We start from the raw sequence: 14,411 nt of genomic DNA, 5'->3' as shown, positions 1-14,411 counted from the left end.
ACATCATTCTTGCTGTGTTTAGAAATAGAAATTGTTCCAACAGAGCTGGTATTGTAACAAAATAGCGAATAGAATATTCGCTCTAGTCGTTGATCAAATTTGTATATCGGTATAATTAGCAGGTCATTTCTGAAACTCTCTTCTTCTTATTATGAACCCTGTTGAAACATTTTCTCTTTTGAAACAAAGTACAAATGAAGTTTTTAGCAATTTACAACACTCTTTGTGAAAATTTTTGGTTTTGTTAAAGAAAAACCCAAGAATACATTGATTACGATGCTTTCCATACAAACATCCGTCCAAAAAAGAATGAAATCGTCTGCTGGGCGATAATGAACCTCATTTTCAATCCGGCACCATTTTTTATCACGTTCATCGATTTCAACGAAACTTGGCCTGGTATTGGATCAAACATTTTTACATCTTTGGACCAAATTTCAAAATTTTTCAATGAAAAATGTAAAAGATACAGCAAATTTTGTGAAGCAACTCCAAATTTCCCTTTTTTACGGGAATAGCTGTATCTTTGTTTCCCGTCATTGAAAAAACTTCAAATTTTGTGGAGTGTTAGTTGGATAGTTGAACTAGATTGTGTGAAATTTTCATGAAAAAATATTAACCGAGAGTGAAATGGCAGCTTATCAAAGTTGGAAGTGGGTGCGCAGCTTCACGCGATTTCATTCTTTTTTGAACGCAACTGTAGGGGAGAATGAGGATACTTGATCCCTGGGGATACTTGATTCCTTAGCTATATCTCGAAACTGGAATGTCTTACAAAGATCAAATGTTCTAGAAAAATGTGCCAAAATGAGCAAAATAACAATGCTTGTAGTTTAAATTTTTTTAACAAAATAATTGTTTGAGTAATTGAACTTTGTTTGAAAAATTTCACAAAATGTAACTTGAAGATCTTTTTTCATCACTTTAAAATGTTCCTTACATGGGAAAATAATGAAAAACATATTTGTTCCAATGTATCAATCGTTCGAGCGTAAAATGAACTTCATAATGCCATATTTTCAAAGCAATGGAAAACCATCAACTTTTTTCAGAAAAAGTTTTCTAAAATGTTGATTATGGGTATAATTGATCCCCTAGAGTTGGGTACAATTGATCCCCCTTCCAAACGGCATATTCTTCTTTTGAATCGATCGTTATGATTGCTGATCACGAAATTACTAATATTTGTCCAAATACTAATATTTCTCAAACAATTTTCTGAAGAAAAGAGCAAAAATTATTAATTTTCTCTTAATTATAAAAAATAGCGCCTTTAAGTATGCAATGTTTTTAGCGTCGAGACAAAGTTATAGAATTTTCTTCTTATGTCTGCTATAAGTTGTGAAATGAGAACAAACATGACCAAAATAGTCAATTAACATTCTATCTTGGGGTTTTGTTTGATTTTTATACAAGTATTAGGGCTTCCTGTATAAAAGATCAAATCTCCTTCAACAGGGGATCAAGTCTCCCCTAACTTCAGAAAAATCGCAATTTTTTTACTCCCACGAAAATGCTTCTAGTTCATCAACGGGTTCAAGAATCGTTCTAATTTTTGGAGCATAGAAACTTGAAGTTACAAGCTGTCAGAAAATGTCAAAGACGGCGAGTTGCTAAATTTTTCCAAAAAGATATCGTGAAAATAAGAAAAGGGGATCAAGTATCCCCACTCTCCCCTATGTTTTAAGAAAAATAAGTGCTATTTCAACAATATGGAAGATAATACTTGAAAATTCGGTCGATGTTTGTAGAGTATTTTCCCAAACATAATGGATTGCGATCTCATTAGTGAAACAAACACTGTCCAAAGCTCGTTGTAGAAATTTAATTTATGGTGTCCGTAGAAAAATATGGCGTTTGCAGACTGGCCACACGATGGCTTTTAGGACGCTTTAGGGCACCAATTAATAAGTGAGGCATGTGCACATTTGCGCTCGGAAAGGCGTGGCGTCCGCAGTGGCATATTTCGGTTCGGCAAACAAACCAGGTGTTTATCGTTTCTAACTTGGTGAAGTTTCTCTTCTGGAATTTATTTTCTATCGACTGCCTGCTTCTGTGCTGTGAGTGCGCAATTTTTTCGAAAAAGTCGACTTTCATCCACCATGGAAGAATGAAGCAAACATTTTTGATGGGAAATTCGCGCCGAAATTCAACAAACAATCAGTTTCCCCGCCACTTGTCATGTGTGAAGTCATCAAAAGTAGCAACAGGGCGCCAAAACGTTAGTTGTTGAAAAAAAAAAAAAGAAAGAATAGATGAATGTCGAGTTAATTCGCGGCAATTTCTTATGTTTGCACCGAGATAAGAGAATGATAATTTGAAAGCAAACGACGGAGAGAAAATATATGTTTTCCCCGGTTCGTTATCGATCGATCTTCTAATTTTGATATGATTTGTCTTTTACGGAGTACCTTTTTTACTTGCTTTTTAAAACTAGTAACAGTTATATGTTGAAATGTTTACCGAAATATTGAAATGTAAACAACGAGATCATTCCTTTTTTATTTGTCGGGAAAATTCCCATCCTGTTTGCTGCTGAAAAGCTGTTTTCAACATACGTACAGACATTATATCGAACATGAGCTCCTCCTGATGGCAGGCAAGCCGGTTTTGTTTGTATTGTGCTTTGCTGTTTATTTCATAGCATTTTTGTAAGTGCCTTCATTCTCTTCATATTCATGTGGGGTTTAATGTGTATCCGAAAAAAAAAACATGCCGAGGCAATAGGGTGGTTCAATATATCGTTCAAAATCTGCATGATTTCTTGGAAAGCTTAATGTATCCCACAGTTTTATTCCGGATTATGTATTTAAAGGGTAATCTAGAAATTGTTTTGAAAATTTACCAAATGAATGAATCTATGGGATGCATGCTACGGCCACTTTAAAAACGAACACACGCATTAGGTATTCTATACCTATCCTATCAGTGAAATTTCATCTTTCTTTGAAGATATCTAATTTACTTAACACTAAACGTGCCGGAAGGGGTCAAATGACTACTATTATAGTTGGTTTTTCTCTCTTGTTTCTAAACCGATTTTTACAAAATTTATAGGTTTGAAAACTCAGCTTCAGCTACAATAAATAATTTTAAAGTTCTCAAAGTCTAAGAAACAAATCCAAAAAAATGTGCTTCGGGAAAAAGACTGTCAGTCAAATATAAGGCGCTCGAAAAAAAATCACTTAATGTCTGAGAAATCTGGAGTAAGAAACTATATATTGCATGTATGGAAATATATTTTTTAATTCTTAAGATCGTGGCAACAAAAATGTAAAAACTGGTGAAAACCGTACTTTTTAATGTATCAACCGCCAAAGCTGTTCCATTAACAATAGAAATTTTTTAAAAAGTGAATTAGAAAGTTGACATAATTTTCGACATTTTGGCAACTTTAGTTTTATAAAACACGAAACACAATTTTTTTTACGATTTTTCAAAGGTAGCTATACTCGAAATTATTATCAATCTGCGTTTTCTTTCTTCCGATTCAGATCATGGCGCTGGCTTATAGAAAAGGTGACCGCTATCCTCTAGGCCACGGTTTTATATTCATCAAGGCCAGATTCTTTGCCAGACAGTTTACTGGGGATTTGCCACGGAATTTTACTCAGTTACATACCTACTTCGTATTTTAAAAGTTTCAAATAATTGATAATAGATGAATTTGAACTTTTTCGTGGCAGAGAATTGCATGATATGACAATTTTTTGTGTTAACGGATAAACCAGTACAACTGTAAAAAGAAACGATTCACCTCGTCCGTGTTTTGCAACATATTCTGTTGATTTTATTTGAAGCTATCAAATATTGCATTAGCATGGCTTTTATAAAAACCAGTTTTATCTTTAAAAAAAATCAGAATTCACCTTTTTTTAGTCTTAAACGACATGAAAAGATTTAGAATAAATTTTATTTGAATGTGCTTTACACATAAAAAAGTTTTAGATAATATAATTTTTTTTCCTAGGTGTTAAGAATCTCAGTCATGTTTTTAACTTTTTGAGGGCGCTAAAACATGTCATAAAAGACTGGTCCATTTTTTTCCATACGGCATATTGGTGCCATTAGGTGAAAAAATGACTTTCTGAAGGTTTCAGCTCAATTGGTTGAATCACGAGTTGGTGCAATCGGCTTCAAATTTGTATGGAGATTCTCTGCAAATTGTATGAAAAATCAACATACTTTCACTCTTTATGTTCTAAAATATTCCTCCAGTATGCTATATAGCTCAGAATTGCAGAATTGCAGATTTTTATTTGTAGAAGATTTTAACGCGATACAACTTTACTGCGGTGAGATATTCGCGATTGAATGTGTGATTTTTTCGCATTTCGTGTATGTTGTATTACATAAGTTCCCAAGTTAAAACAAACGATAATTTATTGACTGACCAATGGTTCTCGTGTAAAAAAAAAAAAGAATAGGGTCTGAGCTATGTTCAAAATATGACATTTTGCTTTGAGCTGGGTTTGAGCTATGTTCAAAATATGACAATTTTCTTTAAGAAAAAATGTAGGTACTTGTACATTTATCCAAATATCTCGGGCTGAAAAAAAAAGTTAAGCCAAACTCACTAATTTTACCGGAACCTAGAGTTAAAAACCGCCTCGAAGAATGAGATGAAAAATTAAAAAAGCTCTTGAAATTTGTTCAAGTGTCGCACATAATAACAATTATTGAAAAAATCTATCAATCATATTATATTTAAATAAAAATTTAATGAGTGTTGTGGCATACAAATGTTGTATCTAACCCTGCTGTTGCATGACGCCCCGTTTGACGGTAATTTCCCAGCGCCACATCGCCAAAACTAGAAATGAAGATGAATTCGAATTCGGGATACCAATTTTTTACAAACACATTTACAAGGGTTAGAAAATTAATTATTTGCTCGAATAAAAAAGTGTAAGCTGAATCAATCAAAATCAATCTTAGTAGAGTAATTAGGAATCTATTCACATATAACTGAGTTAGCATGTCTCAAATACTTTTGTCTATCAGTGTATAAATCTTGGGGCCCACGGTTGTCTTTTTGAGGCCGCGAAGCTTTTTTTTTTTTAAACCAAGTTTAACGAATTGAATGAAAAAACCAAAATCTTCATCAACATTAATCGAAATAAAATTCGAATAAATTTCCTTCATTTGATACAATGTTAATTTACCAAAAGGTAACCGTTTCTCAAAAAAAGATAAAAAAAAAAATTACAATCAATATTTTTAATTTGACACATTATCTGTACTTTCCATCACGTATTCGGAAGATTGTCAGATTGCCCGGTTTGTCCGGATATTGGATACTAAATTTACGAACAGTACGGCCCGGCCCGGTTGTCCGGATTTCATTGAAAAAATGCCCAGATTTTGCCCGGATTTATTCACTTTATTTGACAAATCAAACAAAAAAAAAACAACAAACACCTCCAAAACGAAATTTTTCGAAAAAGTTTTATAAAAAATAATTATGAAAGGTTTTTTGGAAGCCTTAAATTATAACGAGAGGCCCGACACGCTTCCGGTTTTAAGCAGGTGGCTTAAGCGCCACTTCCGTTTGGAAGACCACCTACCCTTTCTTATCTTGCCCAGCTGATGAGACTCGGTCGCGAGTTCCTTTTGATTCCCGATTTTGGGAAAGAAGCGGAAGGGACTCTCAAAAGGGATCCGTACTTCGACCCTTAAGGGCCGCCCTGAAGTCGAGACAAAACCCGGGAGAAATCCGTGGAAATGGGAGTTAGTCGTTCGTTACAAAGCAAGCTAGGGGTTCGAATCATCGGACAAGACCAAACCCGTTACCTGGACCAGAAAAGAAGGATCGATTGGATTCGCGGCCAATCTCCGCAGTAAAGCGACAAAGCAAATTAATCCCGAAACAACGAACAACGTGTGACTCCCTTTCTAGAGTGTCTGTCCCGGGATTTCCCGGGCGGGAATTCCCGGGAATTTGAAAAATTCGGGAATTCCCAATTCCCGGGAATCATAGTTTCATTCCCGGGAATTCCCGACATGTATAAAATTATTTCTCTGGAAAAGTCTGATAGCCTCCGGAACCATTCTTATTATTATTTCTGAAAATGTAGTCGTACAAAATTCATTGAGAATATGCCGATTCCTTTGACAGTAGACATACATTTTGCAGCTATTTGGTGCAATTTTTCTATTCAAATAGATATGTATTTCCACACCGTTTTCATTAAACGTAAACCCACAACACTTCGAAAAATATATGAAAAATCCGACTCTTTTTAATGCCTCCAGATTTCAAGATTAGACAGAGTGTGTTTTCTCGAAAGTAACAATTTATGCACTTGTTTCCCTCTGACTTTGGAAGCCAGAAATTTTCAAAACTTAAAAGTGAAGAATACATCGTTTTTTTCCATATGAGAGCAAATATGTAAAGTGTTCTGAAAAACGAAAAAAAGTTGGAATAATCAAACAATTAAAAAGTTTTTTTAACCCCTAATTGCATGACTTAATTTTCTTCATTTGACTCATTCAGGTTATTTTATAGTTTGTTTGATTGTTTTAATTTATCATTGATGAAAACATTTTTATTAATTTAATTAAAAATAAATCTAAAAACATTATTTTTGAACAAATTATGGGCTTGTACACAAGAAATGTTCGATAAGCTATGTATATTTGAATCAAAGTGCATATATTTTACATGTTTTTGAATGTTTCCCGGGATCCCGGGAATTCCCGGGAAACAGGCAACCAGATTTCCCGATTCCCGGGAATGGGGAAATGGCCGGGAAATGGACACTCTATCCCTTTCCAGTTACCCCAATCAGACTATCATCGTTAAGTTTTTGCTTACAATTATTTGTACGATTTATTGTCGATTCATGTGTGTTGTGTTGGTTTTACATTCTACTGTTAGGCCTAACAAACTTTCCCTCTTTCAAAACTTCTAACTAGCAGTGCATTCAGGTGGAGACGCTTGGCTTTTCTAACAAATTTTACTTAGTGATTTTGAGTCGAACAAATCATTTAATTTTGTTTAGTTTTTCGACTTTTTTTCACCTCGTGGGTGGTGAAAAGGCTATTTTAGACGGCTAGCCAGTCCGAAAACCCCGATTTTCCCGCCAAAAAGCGGAAAAAACACTCCATTAAGTCTGACTGTTAGCTGTTGGCGTTACTTAGTCGAAGTCCTGTCGCGTTCCCGTTTAGGCACCGTATCGCTTTCCCGTCTGATGTATGCTGGTTGAGGCCTTTGCGGGTAGACGAAACGGGGCGGTATGAACCCTTTTTGTTTAGGCCGATCACCGCCTAGCAAACTCGTGGCTGTGGCGTGGCCTTCTGTAGGATTGGTCGCATCCGGCGATGGTTTGGCTGCGGTGGCTTGTTTAGCAAATGTTGGCTCGACTATGAGCTTGGTGGCCGGCCTGTCGTCGGCCGATCGTGACGCAAGCGGATGCCGTGCACCGCTTCAATACGGCTGGATGTTTGGTCGATGAACCCAGCGGGATGTCGGTGTTGTGGAGTCCCCGCTGCGGGTTCGTACCTGGTTCGGCGTCCGTCGCCTGGGGCGGATGCTGTGCGTATGCGTCGTACCTGTAGCTAAGCAGTATTTAAATGCACCCTGAATTGCACTGCGCACTGCTCTAAGCAGTCCTAGCCTTCAAACCTAGCACGGTCTATCCGAGTAAAAGTACAACTAAACTACTGGACCCTAACTCTCCTGATCACCGGACGTAAGTGAGCTTAGAAACTCTATCGTCCTCTGATCGACCTGCTCTAGCCTGACTTCGCAACCGGAACTACCCGATACGAACGAGTCTAATCGCGAAGTCAAACAACTACATCCCAGTTCGCGAATTCTTCGAGTAGTCCTCGTCTTCCCCTTCTGGACCCGAAAATAGAGGCCCAACTTTTGCTCTGCCAAAATAAGTGCACAAAAGCCCCAGAAAGAGGTCATTCACCTGACGCCAAAATAAGAAAGTGGTCGGTGGCCTACAGAAGATAGCATCTAGAGTCACGTGCTTGCCGCCAGAATTGTGTCGGTCACTCAGATGTGTTAATGATTGATGATTGTTCATTTGGGGTGGTGCTTCATATGGTAATGGGTGTTTGTTTCGTTCTTGTATTTCATTATTTTAAAAAAAGCAAAATTTCTGTTGGCATGTTTGAAACCGTTGGAAACAATAATATTGAATTTATATTAGGCTTATTATTAACGTTGGAAGAAACGTATGAATCGTTTGATAAAAGTAGAGAAATAAATAAATGATATTGCTTCGACTTTATCTACCCGTTACAAAATACTGTTCAAAATCTATCAATAAAGTTTGAAGAAAAAACATTTTTTTTAATTTTTCTTCTTAATTTTTGTTGACGAATTTCTGAGTTTTGAATAAATTTGCCCGGATATTGCCCGGATTTGTGGTCGTCAATTTGAAATCGAATGCCTGGATTTTGCCAGGTTTTTATATAAAAATTGCCCAGTTTGTCCGGCCCGGATACGTGCTTAAAAAATTCTGACAACCTTACGTATTCGGCAATGTTTTCCGATTGGTTTTTAAAGTGGTCTCGCAGTTGGTTGAGCGTTGAGAGCACGGTTTTCGAAAAAAAAAAATCATTTTTTTGAGAGAAAAAGATTCTGACATTCTGTTATTTTACTCAAAAATTCTGTGATGAATTTCTGTGTGGCTATTTCTTTTATTTTCATTGGGTCTTTTTTAAATTTAAGTTTGATAAAATCAATTAAAATTACAAATCTTATCATGCTTCTTTAATTCAAAGTAAAAATCTAAATTTTATACTGGCCAAAAAAATCATAATTTTGGAGATCCATGCAAATTTCAAAAATTCTATGAAATCTGTGCATGTTTCAAAATTCAGTGTTCTGTGACACAGATTCTGTGATCATTATTTGACGAAATGGCATGCATTTCAATTTGAGTGTTCCGGCCGGGTTGGTCGTACTTTTTGACGCTTTATTAACAGTGATGAATATCATCCTTAAAAAAGTTAGTCCATTTTTGAAGCCTAACAACTTTTTTTTTTTATTATAACTAAGAATAAAATATTTTTCATAATTTGGAGTTTAAGACAAAACATTTTCAAACAAAAAAAAATTCGTCCAAAAAGGAACGGAGTTATTGATGAAAAACTGGGTTTTGTTTCTCCAGAACAAAATGTCTCAAAATCCCAAACTAACTGCAGGCTCGTTGAGCGACCCCTTCTCGTGTATCCGATCTGCCCCAAATTTGGCAACCTTTTACTAGGCCTAGGATCAATCCAAGCCTTCATTGCAGCGCATAACATTTCACTGGATTTCAGTTTCCCAATACATATTTGGGGCCTTCTAGTATTCAATTCAATGACTGAAAACAAGATGAAGATTTTCTGGTAAAAAAGGAAATTTGAGTTTGGTTTATTTTGAAAAAATAATTGCGATGATTTTTAAATCCAAATTAACTTTCATCCTGTTTATGGATGGCTTTTCCGACACACTTATCGGAACAAAACTTAATATTATGAAAAATTAAAAAATCACTGAAATTGTTTATTATGTACGAATTAAAAAAGGGTTAATTTAGAGATTAAACTCGAACGAGTTGAGGGTTTCCGTGCTTATAAAAATCAATATTAAAAATGTTATAACCAATTAGTTATAACATTTTTAATATTGATTTTTATAAAGTACGGTGAAAGATGATTCTTTAAAATTCCGAGCGCTTATGAACTGTACTATTTTTTTTCAACAATTTCAATCTACAGTTTTTTTTTAATCTAGATTCGAAACACCTAACAAATTTTCCAGCGAAATCTTGAACACTTTGGAAATAGGCGGCGATTTGTTTTTAATTTGGAGAGCATGAAATTGATTGAATGTCTATTGTCATCAAACTATTTGAAATTTATTGAATAATTAATCCAGGTTTTGAATCCCTTGAAAAGAGAAAAAAAAACAGTAAGATATGTATAATTGGAGAAATTTTATTCAGAAATGTAGTGCGATTAAGATGAAATTTTTCGTTACTTTATACACTCGTTGATCAATATTTCAACCAGTTTAAGAATAATTCCTTATTTTTTTTAGAATGTATTTTTTAAAACGGCTTATGCACTTTGTTCAAAGGAGACAAAATCAGTTTTTATCGCGTTTTATAATTCTCTAGTAAATACTATTGTACATAGCAGATATAAATGTAACAGTACTATAGACTTAGATCGATAGATTCAACGAATAGGTAAAGTTCGGACATATATACTAAGTCCAACGCGGCCAATACATCTCTTACAGGTACATACACTCAGAAATGAAAAAAATATAAAAAACATTTATATTAAATAACTCAGTAATTTCTTTGCGTGTAGTTATTGCAGTTATTAAAAAAAATATATTCAGTTATTATTTTTTAATGCATCTGAAATATTACTCGAGAAGAAATATTTCAGAGCTTAAAATCTAGATCCGAAACATTTCGATCTGTCATTTTTCGGCTGTTACGTTGTTGTTGTTGTTGATGGAAGCTCATTTTTATTCGTTTGGTAATCGTTTGGGATCACGAATGAACGAAGTTCTCGTAAATCGAAATACAGTAAGTATTTTTCACTGCCATCCAACATTGACCTGGAACTGACCACAAATTAATTTTGAAGTTGCAGAGGAAATGATCAAAATAGTGTCTACGGACGAGGTAGTCATTATTGAACATGGATCAAGCGGATTTTGGAATCTCGTGCCTGGGGGAGGAGCTCTTGGAATATTCCAAAACCCAGGATGATGGAGAGTTCAAGCCCCTTGGTCATTATTATGACAATAAAGCAGGAAATATGTAACGGAAGAGCAGCAGAGTGGTGAATGAGTGTATGGTGCATTTTTTTTTGTCCATTAAAGAGCCTTTTTTAATCTGCGTCCACATTTCAAGGTTATCAAATCAGATAATGATAAATAGATTCTTTGTTTTGTTAAAAGGATTTATATGTTACAATCAGTTTCAAAAGTATTCACTTCTCAGGGACAATTGTTCAGATAACTGAAAATCCTTTGTGTGTATTGTAAAATTCTTAATAAAATTTAAGTTTTAAAAGTTATCTCCCTTTTTATAATATCACAAAAGTAAAAATATACCCAAACTGTAACCACCGTTTTGAATTTTGTTCCATTTATCACCACTAGATGTCACTGTCAAATATTTCTCAAAATTTTAATACCCGGGATATTTCTCGACGAGAAATATTTCAGTTATTACACGCCGAGAAATAATTCTGGGAGTGGGCACGGTAAAGCAGGAAAATACATGAAAAAAAATAAATTTATATTTTTTTCATTTCTGAGTGTACGGTTGTTTTCTCGGGCCTTAAGGAAATCTATTAAACTCGTTGTGGAAATAATATGGATAATTATCATTATTATTCGATAATTCCTTATCAAATGAAAAAGAATTTGTAAAGATTGCATGGAACAAAACTTACTAAGATGAATCTGTACCCGAGGTAATCCCGGAATATGCAGAAATTTTTAATTATTTATAGTGTATTCAAAAATCTGTTTTTTACTTGAATATTTTAGAAAAGTTTGTTGGTTGGCTCGTGAACATATTTAATTTCCTGCTTTTTGAAAATGGTTGCCACCCGTGGTATAACTTCTTCAATTAATAACATTTTATCTCTCACGGTAGGGTTTTTTGGTCCCTTATAAACTTTTTTCTTGTTTCGTTAAGACCCTTCGAACTTCATATTGCAAATCCGTGTACACCGGAAGACTAAGTTCCATACATATTTGCCATGTCTATATTATCTGTAGTTTTAGTTAAAAAAATCTTTTTACTTAAATTAAAGGAACTATGTACACAGCTAGAACCACCTTAACCACACTCTTTCTTCATACATGAGGAGAGCTTTCGTTGGGGCAAGCAAAACACCAAAAGAAAACAAAACGAATACAACAGGAGAAATAATATGCTGAAAGTTGAAACGCCGCAGAAGCATATTATCGTCTCGTACACAACACTCACTGATGGCTGGGTGGTGTGTATGGTCGTTTTTTTTTGTCGGTCGGACTCACTTACCTTCCTCGCTTGAAACTTGGCTGATGGGCTTATGCCGATGCCGATGCCTCTTTGGGTTGGCCAAGCTTGGGCCTGGGTCTGAGCCTGAGTCTGAGTCTCTGCGCCGCGATCGCTTCTTCCATTCGCTGACTGATGTGTGTTTTCCAGTTTTAAATCGTCGCTTTAAGGTGCAACTTGATCGCGCGCGCAGCTCTTGATTCTCGATATTCTCACGTGTGCTGTGATCGGGTTTTATACCTATGGTTTGGACTCGTTCGTCGTCCAAGTGGAGGAAAAAGTGTCCCACCTGAAGCCCATCACTGGATGGATGTGAGCTCTCGATTGTATTCGGAGAATAGGAATATATAAATTTGAAACGGAGTCCAGCTTGTTTCCGGTTTCTTTGCCCTCCGTTTGGAATATACATAAGAAGTTTTATCTTCGCGCGAAACACAACGCGAGCTTAAGTTGATAATCTCAAAGTGGTGCGTGCTTTGTGTACGGAGACGCCTTTTTCTCCTTGAATGAAGCCATCAAGAAGCTGCGATCATCGGAACGACTGAATGCATTAAATTATCATTGTCCGGAGAAGTGTTAAAAAAGGTGTGAATAAGAAACGTGATCATTGCAGGCTGTGAATGGAAAAAGTGCTCGTGTCCAAAGATGCCCGAAGATGCAATCAATGAAGATTGACTTATTCTTTAAATGGCTGCTGACCAATTACCACGATACGAATAATTATGTCATTACTTACTGCCACCGATTTGTTGAGATGATGCAGTAAAAGCATTTGTGCGCACCAATTGATGCTGAGCATTATGTATGGTTTGCTGAAGTTGACGGGAGTTCGAATCACAGGAAAGGAAGTTGATCTTTATCAATCATTACGAGGGGATCCTTGAAATGTAGCGTTCGTAGGACCTTATATAGAACAACCGCCTCTACCGATTCTGAGGATGTGAGAACTTCCTCGGAGATTGTTCGAAGCACCTCGTCAAGGCTTTTGAACGATTGGCGACCAGACAACGAGATGCTTTAGCAACAAACTATTTCCGATTGATTGATGGGAGTTTATCCAATTGGTTGAGCTATTTGTATTTGTTGTGCCGCTTCTGTTTTCGCAAAAGCATCAGGAAATATTATTTCAGTGATATCCACAATGTGTAAGCTTGATTGGAATGAAAATAATTATTTGTAGATTTACCAATCAAGGAAACTATTCAGGTAGAAAAAAATAAGTCAACAATTAACTGTTTCTGTTTCATATTGTCTAGAAACAAAAGTCTTTTTTTTTTAGATAGATACATTTGTTTTAAACAAAACAGAAATAAGTATGGAAATTAAAATACATCAAAATTAAATTTACCTTCTTTTTAAAGAGTTTTGGAAATTTTATATTCCTAAAGGACAGTTTTGAACAATGTTGCAATGCAAATTTTGTTTAGCTGTATTTTGCATTCTTGAATGCGGAAAGAAATCTTTTTTCATCAATAATTTTCATTCAACGAAAACTGCTCATTGACAGAGGAATTTATAACTGAATCTTCTCAATAAACATTCTGATTTTGAATTTGAAAATTTTCGTAAAAAATTTTGATTGAAACTTAATAGTTTTTATTTCTCAGTTGTAACATTGAGGAAAAAAAAAGCAGAAAAAGCTCGGTTGTAACATATTTCGATACATTTGCTTATCACCACGAATTTAAGCTGTTAAAGAAACTTGAATTCAGCGTCTCAAAGTAGGCAAAATCAGCTTCTGATTATTGACATCATGTATGAATTTTCGTTTAGTAGATCCTAAGATGCGATTTTTATTATAAATCATTGATACTTCTTGCAACTCTGGATTATTGTTTCCCTCATTTCCATAAAAACAATTTTTGGACTGCGTGTTGATATGTATGATGATAGTTTTTATAAAAATTGCTCGTTGTTGCTCGAAATCATTTAATCTGGCATGCTTAGGAAGTTGTGGGTCGTTGCCAGATTTTATTTGCAATTTCATTCGGCTCATGTTATTATTTTAACCCTCTAGTGCTCATTGCAAAAAAAAACCTCTAATGTTCAATCTAGTCAAATAAACAAAATGACGGTGGAAATTGGTTTTATTTACTAACTTTCGTCACCAACTGTAGGTATAACTTTTCGAAATGCACTTTCTCATTTCATATTGCATTGGAATTTATTGCAAATCCAATAAACTTGAAATTTTTCAGGTTTAGTTACCGAAACTCAATGAGGATTTGGAAACTGAGAGTGTTTTGTAATTCGTTTGTGTATATACAGTAGCGTTCATAATTTTATAGAAATTGAAAGCACGTGCACTGTCATTTCGACTTTCAACTTCTACAACTTTTTACTCTAATGATATTTTTCTGCGTTAGATAGATCAACTATCACACTATAATACCA

The 14,411-nt window shown here is 35.1% G+C and overlaps 1 protein-coding gene across 10 annotated transcripts in view; it reads left to right on the top strand.

The window, feature by feature from the left end:
• LOC129747707 (unconventional myosin-XVIIIa) overlaps positions 1 to 14,411 on the top strand; it is a 268,397-nt gene that overhangs the window by 133,727 nt on the left and 120,259 nt on the right. For 4 of the 10 annotated variants that reach the window (XM_055742029.1, XM_055742030.1, XM_055742028.1 and 1 more), the window contains exon 1: positions 12,167 to 12,602. The exons of 2 other annotated variants lie outside the window; for them this stretch is intronic. The gene's annotated coding sequence lies outside the window, so the exon portion shown is untranslated. Of the gene's footprint in view, positions 1 to 12,166; positions 12,603 to 14,411 lie in introns of those variants that run through there. 4 more of the 10 variants (XM_055742033.1, XM_055742035.1, XM_055742034.1 and 1 more) reach the window with 4 other exon arrangements.

The sequence above is a fragment of the Uranotaenia lowii genome, chromosome 2 (assembly GCF_029784155.1).
Source record: "Uranotaenia lowii strain MFRU-FL chromosome 2, ASM2978415v1, whole genome shotgun sequence".
In the NCBI taxonomy this organism is placed as follows: Eukaryota; Metazoa; Arthropoda; class Insecta; order Diptera; family Culicidae; genus Uranotaenia; species Uranotaenia lowii.
Note: the sequence above shows the minus strand (reverse complement) of the source record. Positions and strands in the feature narration are given on the sequence as shown.